We start from the raw sequence: 14791 nt of genomic DNA, 5'->3' as shown, positions 1-14791 counted from the left end.
TCTATGCATAAATAAATAAATCTTTTTTAAAAAAAAAAAAAAAGCAGAGGTAGTGTCTTTACCACATTTCCATAGGCCTACCTTCCCATTTTTCCATGCAGGAGACAGAACCACTACAACATTTATCATATATAAAAATCCTGTGATTTCGGGCCTCCTGGTGGCACAAGGAGTTAAGCACAGCACTGTGAAGCTGTCCACGGCCTCTGCAGCATGAGCTCAATCCCCAGCCTGGGAGCTTCCCACAAGGCACAACAGACCTCTCCTGTCTCACCAGCTGCTCCCCTCAGCAGTCTATTTCAGTAGATCTTCCTGTTCTGTTCCCCACTCAGTCTCTGATGAATCCTCTCACTCTCCACCTCCCCACCCCCCAGCCCCGCACCTCTGGCCTGTACCCCAGTTCTTGTATGCATAAATATTTAAGTTCAGAAAATTCACTTCTTAAGAAACTCCAAGACTATTTTATAGAACTATGTTAGGCATATAATGATGGAGATTAAAAATTAAATTGACCTTTAAAGTGCCTATCCCTATTGAGTTCAAAGGAAAACCAAAACGTATGAAATTCTCTTTCAGAACACTTGTATTTGGCAGTATAATTAAAGAAATACCTGGATTTCATTAAATATAAGTTGTCATTGATTGTGAGATTATACCACCAAGAAAGAAAAATGCTGTCAATGGAACTGATATAATGCTTTCTGATTAGTGTTTCTTTAATACTGATTTTTTTTTACATATTACATATTTATATGAAAATATCAATATTTTTACATACTTAGACATTATCTATCTCTTTTCCATTATCTATCACTCTTGTGCATCCTTAAAAAGGAAAATATTCACAAAAGTACTGGTATGCCTTATCTCAAAGATCTTCCTATTCAGAGTCTGATCCTTCAAAATAATTTTTGAATTGTCACCCAACTTGTGTTTCCACTCACAATATTGTTCTTTGTGCTATGGAAAGTGTCAGTGATGCAGCATTTCTTGAAAGCATGCTTCTCTGTTCCCTTTAGGGCTTATTCTACAAATTTTGCTTTGGGGCATACATGCATGCTGTGACCACTCTGAACTGCTGCCAAGCTTACTAGGAGTGCTTCAGTTTTCTATTGCTGTATAACCACCACCATTTGTTACACAACTTAAGTCCTTTAAGACGGTAACAATCATTTGCTTTACATATGAATCAAGATCTACAGTGTCAATCAGGCAACTCCACTGAGGGCTGGAGGATCTGCTTCCAAAATGGTACTGACAAGACTAGCTGTCAGCTGGGCCCTCTGCCAGGTGAGCACCAGGGGCTTCTCCACGTGGCCTGGGCTTGCTCAGAGCATGGTGGCTGGGTTCCAAGCTTGAGCATCTTAGAAGAGAAAGCTAGGGAAAGGCAACATCATCGTTCAGTGTCTTAGCTTCATAACTCATTTTGCATCACTTTTGCATATTCTGTCCGTGGAGGTAGTCACCAAGGCCCTCCCCAAATTTAAGGGAAGAGGAATATAATTCCATTTCTTGATGGGGGCTTGGTTAGGTTCTGGAGGAGCATGTGAGGATTGAAATAATATGACCATTATTGGAAAACAGAATCTGGCACAGTGATTATAAGATACATCCCAATTTCAAAGATGTAAAAATGCTTCTTAGACTTGATGAAATTCATTACTTGGAATGGAGAGGCCCTCTCCTCATCTGCCTATCCTACTCTTTTGCAGACAATACTAACCAGTCATGGTACTTGTTTTCTCTGTGTGTTAAAACACACTCTGCAAGGAGCCACTACTAACCACTAGCAGGCGCACTCAGACTTACTCTCCTGACTCTAGAGAGCGAAGCCTTTGGAGGCCAGCTTGCCTCCTGGACCAATGGCAGTTCCCCAATGTGGACCTCCTCCATCTTGGGCTTGCTTTCTAAGTATACCAAGAAATGATGAGGCTCTCCTGCCCTGGGCCATATAAGCCAAACATGTAAAACTCAAAATGGCACTGCACTCATATATAAAAAGGGATGGGTCTTTCAGGTACGGTACCTGAATGATTAGTTTTGCCAGCTGGTGCGATTTCTTCATGTCAACTTGTTAGGGGGAAAAGGATGTCCTAAAGCCCGGCCAGCTCTGAGAGTGCCTTTGGGTTTCCAGGTCGGCGGATTGGATAGGATGCATTAAAGACTTTATTTCCCTATTTTCTCCCTGAGTTGTACATTTCCTTAATTCCCTTTCCCTTGTAAATAAACCTTTTATTATCCTTTTGTGTGTGCCTGTAGTGGAGTATTAATAAGTCCCTTTTAAGCACACGGGTGAGGACCCACAGCCAGGCAACCCGTTTTATATCGGGGTTGCCCTATAACAAACTTACCAAGGGTGCTCTACTGGGTTTCCAATGAGTGTGGCTTCCAGTGAGTGTGGAAGGAGAAAGATATTGAGGATAATTCACCAGGCCTAGTGAGCCCTGAGAAAATTCCAGAGCAGTGAGGCCCTTGCATGTAGTGCATATTCTTACTTCAAATTTGCTTTCATTCTTCTTTAGTTTGCACTGACATAGCACACTTTGCTAGGTGTGATAGTAAATGATGTTTTGGTAAGGGCTTTTGGAGGAATTCTCATTGTGGGGCTTTATAAAGAAGTGCTGTTCCTTTGGTCACCAGATTGTCCCCTCAAGTATGTAAAGCCTGTAGGCTTTAGACACATGGCTGGCTTGTGCAGTCTGAATTGAATATTGTAATCTGCACTCAAACGCTAAGTGGGCAATTGGATTTTAGCTATGTTTCTAAAAAGGACTGGTTAGTTATTTTTGCCCAGGAAGCTCCCACCACTGAATGTCTGCACCCCCACACACTCCATTTGTGTTGTGTGGCTCCCACCTCATTACTCCAGATGGAACTAGGCTGCCAGCACAGAGCTCTCCCATAGAGCCAGACCAGCAGACCCACTTAGCAGGGTACCGATGCTGCCCTCCCGAGAAGGCCGAGGGCACTGGGATCCTGCTGCCCTGACACCTCTTAACAGAAGCACAGTTGACAGTACCTGTTGATGGAAGTTCTGTCATCCAACTAGCTGAGGACTTGGGGCTGCTAGGACAATGTCTGCAGTTCTATTACACCCTTAGTGCTGACTGGGGTGATGAGAAATTCTTTGGTCAGTGGATTTCCCACTCTGCCTTCCCTACAGGGGAGGGCAAGTAGCAGCACATGATCATTACCATGGCCTATGTGACTGTCCACAGATTTTGTATTTCATCAAACATCAAGCTTGAAAGAAGGAACAGGGTTTTAACTTTGTGCTCCTAAATCATAAAGGGAGATTGAGGCTAAAAACAACTTTTACTCCCAAGAAAAACATCAATGTCAATGTCAGAACTAGCTTTGACTATGACCAAATGCTACTGCACTTATACAGTAGCACGGGGGTGATTTTTGTGAAGGATTCTACAGTAATTGAACTTGTGTTCTAATCAAGTTAGTTGGTAATAGAAATTACAAAGTAATGACAACATGAATAATACTGATGCCGGTGTGTCTAACAACTGCTGCAGCTTTACCACGAGTTCTTGTCTCGCGAAACCGTAGAAAGGAATTCAGACTTTTGGAGTAAGTAAGCAGAGAGAGACAAATCTTGTCTTTGAAAGAAAAGTTTATTTAGGAAGAAAAGAGACAAAGAAGAAAGACTCCCAGGTATAAAGTACCTGGGAGGGGCCAAGATGAGCCGGTATGGGATATTACATTGGCAATATATAATTTTTCTCTCTCACTATGTTAAAAGTTTAGTCTCTCTTCCTGATTGGCTAGCTTTCAGGGGGTACTAAGGAATTTCACATTCCTTATTTTAACAGTATTTTCTTTTCCCATTTGTTATGCTTATCGCTTTACCTTTATGGTCTAGCCCTCCCGGTGAGCATCTTTACACTTTATCTTATCAACCAGGACCATCCTCAACAAGATTATCTGTGGTGCTAGGATGTTTGTTTTTCCCCTAGTGTTAACAATGGTGCTAGGAAGTTTGTTTTTCCCAGTGAAATTGGTTTCATTTCCTTGCTTGTCCTTATCTCTGAAGCCTCCCTAAATTCTTCAGAGGTCCCCTCCTGCACTGTCCCTAAAACTGCCTAATAACCCTAGCTTGCCCTGTCTCAATACCAAAAACAGTCCACTTTAACTTGTTAAGCTATCTCTACTGATTCAGCTATAGCTGAACCTAAAAATGGTTTTATTTCCTTTGAGTTGAAATGGTTAAATTTCCTTTGAGTTAATTCTGGCTGCTATGGTAAATTCGAGAATAATGAGAGATCTGACTCTTTCAGCCTTGTTTTTCCAACATTCGCATTTTATTTCTTTCACCTCATCATCCAGTGTGGCTGCTCCAACCCCAAGCATCACGTCTACATTCCAGTCATCAGGCAAGTAGGAAAAGTAAGAAAAAGGATATCCTGCCAGTTTAAAGAACCCACTTCTGCTTTTACCTCATTTGCCCATCATGTGGCCACACACAGAGTAAGACTGAGAAACGTAGACTTCATTTTGGGCAAATACTTGGTTCACATCCAGGTGTTCTGGTACTAAAGGAGACAGGATTTGGGAGACAGAAGTGGATTCTGTCACAGTATGACAACAGTTACGCACAAATTCTCCCTGGCTAAATTCTTCCATGAGATGAGAAAGTAAGGAGTGGTCAGTTCATGATGCTTTGGGCAGGCTCTAGGTTCCCACTCAATGTACACTTCCAGCATTAGTCTTCTCTGCCAGCTGGTAAGGATAAGACCCTTGGGTTCCCTGGCTTTCATGACCTGTTTGTAACAGGGTGGTCCCCAGGAAAGGGGGAGGTTCCCTGCCCCACCCAAGGGAGGGTGGAGCTGAGCAGGAAGAAGAGAAGCTGCAGAAGAGACTGAGGAAGGACACAGGATGGAGCCAGGAGACCTGGAGGAGGCGCGTGGAGCCTAGAGACACGTGAAGAAACTGAGCTTGTCTTTTGGCCGTGGACTGGGTGACACAGATGTGGGTGAGACCCGTGGAGAGGGGACCATGGTGTTATAGGACAGGGAGAGGGTCAGCCCAAACCCTGCAAACCTGCCTATTCTAAATGGGTTCTGCCATCCGCCGCATCAACACAAAACATAGGAGACTTTAATGGGAAGGAACTTTAATAAAACTAGGAAACAACACAGGTAAGGCAAAGAGTCTAGTTTCTAAATGAAGCACCCAAAGTTACCCATCCCCTCGTGGGTAAAACTCCATCCATATGGGGTCGGCCCAGAGCAAGGCCCCAAAGCCTGCCACAAGTCTAAAACATCTTCCAGTGGGGACCCACAGAAAAGGGTCACAAACAACCAGACAAGCCCGGAAGGAAAAGAGCAAAATCAACATCAAGATAAAAGCTGCCATTGTCACCTCCCCACGGGTCTCACCCACATCTGTGTCACCCCGTCCACGACCAAAAGACAAGCGCAGCTTCTTCACGTGTCTCTAGGCTCCATGTGCCTCCTCCAGGTCTCCTGGCTCCATCCTGCTTCCTTCCTCAGTCTCTTCTGCAGCTTCTCCTCTTCCTGCTCAGCTCCACCCTTCCTTGGGTGGGGCAGGGAACCTGGAACCTCCCCCTTCCCTGGGGACCACCCTGTTACAATCCCCCCTTTTAATTTTTATTCCACCATATCTATGGTGGCACAATCTCAGGGTGTAGTCTTAGGAGACTGTTTTTTTCAGGGTTACAATGTGTGTAAGAGAAGCAACAATTAGTCAGCAGCATTGTCCATGAATGTCCAGTATGACAGTTTCATTACTTAAAAATAGTCCATTATCCAAGCCAAAAGAAAAAAAAATCTGGAGCATTGGCTAAAACAAGATAGCAAATATATCAAAATTACAGGGAAAAAAATGTTAAAATGGTTCAACTTATGCAAAAACGAATTTTTCAACCTTGATCCCAAACTTTTAACAGCATAACAAAAGTTTGCAAACTAAATCTACTTTAAAACCATTTTTCCTATTTTTGCATAAAATCACAGGGCAGAAATAACTAACAGCATTTTTTTTAGCTGGCTTTGTTGAAATACTCCACACAGGATTAGAGCGAACCGGTGGCATCCGGTCGATGCAGGCTTCAGGTATAAAGTTGGTCTCATCAGACTCCACCTGGGCTTTCCTCTTCTCGAGGGTACCAGGGCATTTTCGTTGGCCGGGTTGTCCAGTCCTGGCAATGGAGGCAAGCTTCCTCACCTTCTTTGGAGGTCTCTGGAACCCTACAAACAAGGCAAACAGGTTCTCCTCTTCTTGATTCAGCTCTTTTTCAACTTTCTGGAAGAACTCCACACAAAGCCACACAATCAAACTCACGTCCAATTTTCGTTAAAACAGACAAAATCCCTATGGAAGTTATGCAAAAACAGACTCTGAAATAAGTAGCAAAAATTACTACCACTATTTGTATGCTGTGTTGGTATCAAGGGGAGAGAAAATGTGACAAGTTAGCTTTGCTGGAAAAAAATTACAACCTTTCTGCAGATCCTGGTTAGTCAAAACAAAACAAAACAAAACAAAAATTTCGTGGATTCAGGACAGAATGCATAAAAAAAAAAGTTCCAGTATTATGTCAAAGAAACCTTAGTAAATGTCAGGTGTATTTCCAGGTCTATTGAGTCCTTTGTAAGAAAGTTTTACTCTCAACAGTTCCATCTAGTTTGCAAACTTTTGCTTTGCTGTTAAAAGTTTGGGATCAAGGTTGAGAAAATTTGTGTTTTTACATCAGTTGAACCATTTTAAGATTTTTTTTTTTTTCCTGAAATTTTTACATATCTGCTGACTTGTTTTGGCTAACGCCTCCAGATTTTTTTTTTGGCTTAAACTGATGAACTATTTTTTCCTGGAGTGGAGGACTTTTGCTTTCCTCAATGGACAAATACCTGGAGAGACTGGTTTTCTTTCACACTGGAACCTGACAAAACGTTCATCTGAGACTGCATCCCAACCTCCATATATTTGATCTTCATCACCATGGAAATGGTGGCAAAAAGTGAAAGGGGGGAATTGTTAGGGGGAAAAGGCAGTCCCAAAGCTAATTCCATACAGGCTTTGTGGACTCCACCCCCACCCCATTGTTAGGGGGAAAAGGCTGCCCAAAAGCAAATTCTCTATAACAGCGGCAGCTCTTATCTTGATGTTGATTTTGCTCTTTTCCTTCCGGGCTTGTTTGGTTGTTTCTGACTCTTTTCTGTGGGTCCCCACTGGAAGATGCTTTAGACTTGTGGCAGGCTTTGGGGCCTTGCTCTGGGCCGATCCCATATGGATGGACTTTTACCCACGAGGGGACGGGTAACTTTGGGTGCTTCATTTAGAAACTAGATTCTTTGCCTTACTTGTATTGTTTCCTAGTTTTATTAAAGTTCCTTCCCATTAAAGTCTCCTATGTTTTGTGTTGATGCGGCGGATGGCAGAACCCATTTAGAATAGGCAGGTTTGCGGGGTTTGGGCTGCCCCTCTCCCTGTCCTATAACATGTTGACTCACTTTCATTGCTCTTTATGTACAGTCATTGAACGCTCAAACTGTTAGGGGGAAAAGGATGTCCCAAAGCTAATTCCATACAGGCTTTGTGGACTCCACCCCCACCCCAGGCCAAAGCCAAAGACACTGGGAACTCCAAATCCCATTGCCACCAAAGGTGGCTGGGACCTGAGGGTGGGGTTAAGCAGCCAGGTGGATAGAAAAGGCAGACACGTGGGCTTTGGGGATCCCCATTTTGGCTCTCGGCCAGCTCGCAGCATCCGGCCAGCTCTGAGAGTGCCTTGGGTTTCCAGGTCGTCGGATCGGGTAGGACGCATTACAGACTTTATTTCCCTATTTTCTCCCTGAGTTGTACATTTTCCTTATTTCCTTTTCCCTTGTAAATAAACCTTTTATTAACCTTTTGTGTGTGTCTGTAGTAGAGTATTCATAAGTCCCTTTTAAGCGCGCGGGTGAGGACCCACAGCCAGGAACCCGTTTACTATCGGGGCTGCTCTATAACAAAACCAGTAAAAAAACAACAACAAAACCCAACCAAAAAACATGAATATTCCTCCTAAAAAGCCATTGATATTTTCTAGCTGAGATTTTTTTTCCTTGGGAATTTATTTTTACTTAATAATAACGTGCTTCAAATCCTAAGCATGCTTTCCGTTTCCAGCGGCATTTCAAAGACATGTGCAATAGAAGCTACACTGAGCACTTTAGTTCATACATTTCTGTACACTTGCAAAAGAAACTTGAAGGGAAAACATTATATTTATGTCTCAGTGTGTATGGACACGTGCTTAAAAATCACTTGTTTGTAATTTTGGTGAATAAATCTTATGTAGGAAAAATAATTGTTTCTGTTAATGTTTAAGATTGTCCACGCAAAATTATTTCATCCACTTTCTGCAGAACAGCCAAAAGATTTCGGGCAAATACTTTGGGCTTCCAAGTTCGCTGAGGCACTGTCTGCTCTGCCCCTTACCAACTTTAGTGAATTATCTTTCCCTGGGAAGGAGACACTCCAGGGCTAAGATCCAAGTCCCCCGTCTTTGTTCTAAAGATCCTGTGGTGTGCTGCCTCCTTGTGGAAGATTGTGGGCATTACATACTATTCCAGAAGAAAATGGATTTTGTCTTTCAAATGCGAGTGGAAAAAATCTTCAGTTGACAGCAGGGACACAAGTTAAATTAGACATTGAGAAAAACAGAAATTTCCTCCTAAAATGTGTATTTATGAAAAGAAACACTACATATGATAACGCAGCATAGCATAGCTATGATTGTTTTACATAATGGATATATTAATCAAAAGTTGTATTATTAGTTTTATCACAGATTCGATCTGTGATTTTCAGTGCACCAAGCAAGTTGACTTTTAAGGGGAAACATCTGACTTCTTATAGCATGAGGAACTCTTTTGTGAAATAAATAAATCGTACATGGCTCTACCTCCTACCACCAATTTTTTTCTGCAAGTTCTGATTATAATATGAAGTATTTCCTCAAACAAAGACTTCTTTATACCATCACTTAAGCTCCTGCAAAAACTAGAATTTCCCCCCTGGCTGTGCCTTTGTATTGCATAGTCATTGTTTTGACCAGCTATTTCTACACCAACAAGTCTGAGCTGGAACCCTCCATCTGGGCCACACAGCTCAAACAGGCAACACAAAATACACAGTGTGATCAAGAGGCTTGACTCAACCTCACATAAGAGGCTGAGACACAATTCCTGCCCCTTATTTTTAAGTCTTCAATTTTTTTTTTTCCTTATCCCCATGAATGTGCAAATGCTCAAGCTGGGCCTCATAACAAATCAGGATGTCGGTGCTGGAAGAGACCTTGGAGACGCATGGGGTGCTGAATCTCCTGGGCTTTCCTCCCTGCACCTCCCCAGGAGGCCGCCCTTCTCTGGCTCCAAGCCCCTTGAGAGGCCAGGGCACCTCTCAGTCTACCTATTGCCTGAAACTGAGACCAGGTGCACAAACAACACCACCTTCAGAGGCGATAAGGGTGAGCAAATAAACTCCCAGGGAGCAACAAAAGCAGAGCTTGGCTCTCACCACCCTGAAGATAAACAAGTGTTTGATTTGGGCTGAGCACATCCTTTATCTGGTGAGAGATAACATTCACACTCAGAGGGAGTCTGTGCTTGCAGGCACCTGGCTTTGGGAACCCCTCACCCTCCCTGAGGGAACACCAGGGAGTGCTGTCAGCCCTCACATCCACTGAACCAGGCCTCAGACTCTGTGGGCCAGGGGAAGTGGTTCCTGCCCACCCAGGGTGTCTGACCTCCTGGAAAGTCACAACTTAAAGAGCTGAAGGAGACAGATGCAGATGTATCATCAAGGATGTCTGGTGGCCACAGTCTCTACTTAGAGCTGAGTGCCCTTTGAACTTGCTGAGGAGACTCACCTCTGCTCAGTAGAGCTTAGAAGTTAAGAGTTTAGGAGAGACGTTGGAGCCACATTTTTATTCTCACTGTTCAGTTTGTTGAAGCTGAAAAAGCAGTGAAGAGTAAACCCAGAGGGAAACCATTAGCATGTCTCCACAGAGACTTGGCTAGCCAGGGCGACTTGATAAAGACAATATTGACAAGGACAGCAGCTGATGTTGAGCACTTACGCAGCCAGGCCCTATACTAAGTGTTCCTTGTGTGAAGGAACATTATGTTCCTTAATCGTCATCATGAAATGGTGAAGTAAGAACTGTGGTTGTTGACACTTGCCATCAAGGAGCAGGTTTCAATAGGTGAAGCGATTAAGCAGGAGATTTAGAGTAGAAATGCGGTCTCTCCACCCCTACAGCCTGAACTCTTCACCTCATCTCTCATGTCTAGGAGGAGGCTACATTATCAATCTTTCTCCATCAATTTCATATAAATCCTGGGCCTCCCTAGTGGCATGGGAGTTTAAAGTGTCAGCGCTATCAAGCTATCGCAGCCACCGCAGCATGAGTTCTACCCTGGCCAGGGAGTTAATCCACATGACGCAGCAGACCTCTCCTGTCTCAACGCTGCTCCCTTTGTTAGGGGGAAAAGGATGTCCCAAAGCTAATTCCATTAGGCTTTGTGGACTCCACCTCCACCCCAGGTCAAAGCCAAAGACACTGGGAACTCCAAATCCCATTGTTACAGGACAGGGAGAGGGTCAGCCCAAACCCCGCAAACCTGCCTATTCTAAATGGGTTCTGCCATCCGCCGCATCAGCACAAAACATATAAGACTTTAATGGGAAGGAACTTTAATAAAACTAGGAAACAATACAGGTAAGGCAAAGAGTCTAGTTTCTAAATGAAGCACCCAAAGTTACCCGTCCCCTCGTGGGTAAAAGTCCATCCAAATGGGATCGGCCCAGAACAAGGCCCCAAAGCCTGCCACAAGTCTAAAGCATCTTCCAGTGGGGACCCACAGAAAAGGGTCAGAAACAACCAGACAAGCCCTGAAGGAAAAGAGCAAAATCAACATCAAGATAAAAGCTGCCATTGTCACCTCCCCATGGGTCTCACCCACATCTGTGTCACCCAGTCCACGACCAAAAGAGAAGCGCAGTTTCTTCACGTGTCTCTAGGCTCCACGCTCCTCCTCCAGGTCTCCTGGCTCCATCCTGCGTCCTTCCTCAGTCTCTTCTGCAGCTTCTCCTCTTCCTGCTCAGCTCCACCCTCCCTTGGGTGGGGCAGGGAACCTCCCCCTTTCCTGGGACCACCCTGTCACACCATCACCACCAAAGGGAAGGTGGCTGGGACCTGAGGGTGGGGTTAAGCAGCCAGGTGGATACAAAAGGCAGACACGTGGGCTTTGGGGATCCCCCATTTTTGGCGGCCAGCTCGCAGCGTCCTGCCAGCTCTGAGAGTGCCTTTGGGTTTCCAGGTCGTCGGATCGGGTAGGACGCATTAAAGACTTTATTTTCCTATTTTCTCCCTGAGTTGCACATTTTCCTTATTTCCTTTTCTCTTGTAAATAAACGTTTTATTAACCTTTTGTGTGTGTCTGTAGTAGAGTATTCATAAGGCCCTTTAAAGCGCGGGTGAGGACCCACAGCCAGGAACCCGTTTAATATCGGGGTTGCCCTATAACACCTTTAGCAGTGTATTTCAGTACATCCACCTGTTCTGCTCCCCACTCTGGTGAATCCTCTCACACCACCCCCCGCACCTATGGCCTATATCCCAGTTCTTGTATGCATAAATAAAATAAAATCTTTTTTAAAAAGCATATAAATCCTATTGAAAAGTTACCAACAATGAGTGGACACTCCTGATGAGGGGTGGAGGGAGCCTGGAGCGTTGACAGGGTGGGCCTGTAAATGTACCATAACGTGTCTTAGGAGACGTCCTCTCCCTGCTCTGGCAGGCGGGAGAGCAAGACCATGTACATAGACGGCAGATCTGTGAAACAGATACACGAACTCTGGGGCCAGTGGGTAATGCCAGTCTTATAGAGCAACCCCGATATTAAACGGGTTCCTGGTTGTGGGGCCTCACCCGCGCGCTTTAAAGGGACTTATGAATACTCCACTACAGACACACACAAAAGGTTAATAAAAGGTTTATTTACAAGAGAAAAGGAAATAAGGAAAATGTACAACTCAGGGAGAAAATAGGGAAATAAAGTCTTTAATGCGTCCTACCCGATCCGCCGACCTGGAAACCCAAAGGCACTCTCAGAGCTGGCAGGACGCTGCGAGCTGGCGGAGAGCCAAAATGGGGATCCCCAAAACCCACGTGTCTGCCTTTTCTATCCACCTGGCTGCTTAACCCCACCCTCAGGTCCCAGCCACCTTCCCTTTGGTGGTGATGGGATTTGGAGTTCCCAGTGTCTTTCGGCTTTGGCCTGGGGTGGGGGTGGAGTCCACAAAGCCTGTATGGAATTAGCTTTGGGACATCCTTTTCCCCCTAACATTTTTACCTCTTATGCATGACCAGGGAGCTGCATAAAGATTTAATAGAAGGACTCAGCTTTTGCATCTCTACTGTCCACTCTCTAGAAAGGAAGAGATTAAAGCCTGCACTGCTTTTCTCTGCGCATAGATAGCATCTGCAGATCTTTAGGTCCAGACAACTTAGAACTACAAGTCCCGATTGTCAAGAATTTTTTAATGGCTGTGAACTACTGTTTCCACTTAAATCAACTAAATTCAATCTCATGTTTATTGGAACAGTTCTCCCAGAGTAAAGTCTGCTGCACTGCTTCCTGGGTTCAAATCATCACCATGATTATCTGATAAACTGTCCAATTACCATAGAATCCTTATTTCCAGTTAACAGTAGGGAGAAAGAAAATGAACCCTGGTTGGTGACTTGGCAGGGTGGCACAACTTCTGTGACAGCCTTACCACAGCCCCGATGTTGTCCCTAATAAATTTGTCTCCCAGCTTCCTTTTCAACCAGGTGTGTGGTCAGCCAGAATGCACAGCAGGCTGTATTCAGGGATGACAGCACCGGAGCAGGCAGAGCCTCATCCCTGATGACTTGGGAGCTGTCAGAAGGGCCCAGGCTGTTTACCTCAGTGTTTACTATGGGCCAGACATATGAACTTATTTCTTGCTCAAATCAATACCTTGAGATTTTCTCTTGTATGCCTGGGTACCTAGTTCAAACTTCTATTTTTTTTTTCTTTTTAGAATGGGAGATGCAGGCCCAGAAAGAGTAACTTTATCCAAAGTCATGCCAGTGTTACCTGGCAGAATTCAGAATTGTGGACCCCAGAATCTGCAGGCCCTAGAGTTCTTCATCTTCCAACACTGTCTATAGCAGCAAAGTAATAGGAAGATGAACATTAGTGCTTTCCAATTTGTAAACATTTTCATACATATATGGTTTGGGGTTCTCTGGCTGCAGGCAACTGAAATAGACTAAAGATAATGTATGCTGAAGAGGACTCTATTAGGAGGATTTGGGTGCTGTATCACTGAGAAGTCAACAGAGAAGCAGGACCATGAGAGAAACAAAATCACGGGGAGTTTATTACAGGGATTTGACCTGATGCAATTGTGGGAGCTGGCTAAGCAGTCTCTGCAAGGCTGCCATCCTCAGGTCTGATGCTGGGTCTCTAGTTCACAGGGTGGACTGTCAGGAAGAGGAGATGGAAGGGGAAATGTAGGCAACCAAGAGCAAGTGGGCCCCTGCTGGGGACCATGAGGCTGGGCTGTAACCTGTGCCTCTAACCTTGATGGCATGGCTCTCCTGTGGAAATCAGGACATACACTCCTGGCTCAGAAGTCAAGAGAGCTGAAGGAAAAACCTGGGAAAAGCAGAGCAGATCCAGGCAGTCCCCCCGCTGGCTGTTAACAAGGTGAGCAAGCAGAAAAATGTCAACACATGTGAGCTATAAAAATGAGTGCTTCCTTTCACCCTACAAACCTTACGTCAGACTCTCCCTTGTGGCCCACCAGAGCCAGACACATAGAGGAAAGGGGTTCAGCCTAGCTAGTTTGCATGTTCTAAAGGAACTGAGGAAAGAGCTGAAGAATCATGGACATTCATGAAAAAGGGAGACAAGAGCTCTGTGTGGACAGAAGAGAGCAAGGTGGCCCTGGGGGTCTGGACAGAAACAGACACACCCTCATTGACATGCTCTTTAAGTCTCTTAATTACCTCCAACCATATTCCTTGGGTGACCTCAAATAAAAGCAATCAGCTCTTTTAACAACAAAAAGGGTTTACTGGAAAACAAACAAGAGAAGAAAGCGCAGTTCATGGAGAGACCCATGTGCACTTTCCAGAATCCAAGGTGAACAACCCCTTACGGTATCTCAGGAGGGCCCCCTCTTAGGTTCTGCTGGGGGGAAACACCACCGTCTCCTTGGGAGAGGCAAGGGTTGTTGGGGCCTGTGGTTTGCTGATTACTCCTGCATGGCATGCTCCTTCTTCCCAATCTCATTTAAGTAGGGTTTCTCTATATTAAGTTTGACACTGTCCTCAGAGCCCTGAGTCCCTGACGGTCTCGTTGGCTGGCATGGGTCATGCGTTCGCTCCTTGACACTTTGCTTGACTGTCCAGATACCACTGCATGCAATGGGGGTGTGGTGATCCCCTGAGGAAAGTCAAAGTGCTCCTTAGAAGGGGGACATACTGCAAAGGACACACCTATGTGTGCTGCAGTTTAAGGGAGCAGGAGGCACTGGGAACAAACTCTGTCCTGTCTCGTCTTACTTAATTTTTGGCTGAGCTTTGGGGGAGCGGAGGCAGCATTTTCCCCATACTTCCCAGTATGAACCATAACAAAGGACTGAAGTGTAGCGCCAAGACATCACAAGGCCTCAGAATCAGCATGTAGGATGGATAACTTTCTTTCTGTCAGGCGTGTGAGCATGTGTACAT

This window comes from Talpa occidentalis, unplaced genomic scaffold, assembly GCF_014898055.3.
Source record: "Talpa occidentalis isolate TD23 unplaced genomic scaffold, MPIMG_talOcc4v2.1 talOcc4.5, whole genome shotgun sequence".
Taxonomy (NCBI): Eukaryota; Metazoa; Chordata; class Mammalia; order Eulipotyphla; family Talpidae; genus Talpa; species Talpa occidentalis.
This window is presented reverse-complemented; position numbering follows the sequence as displayed.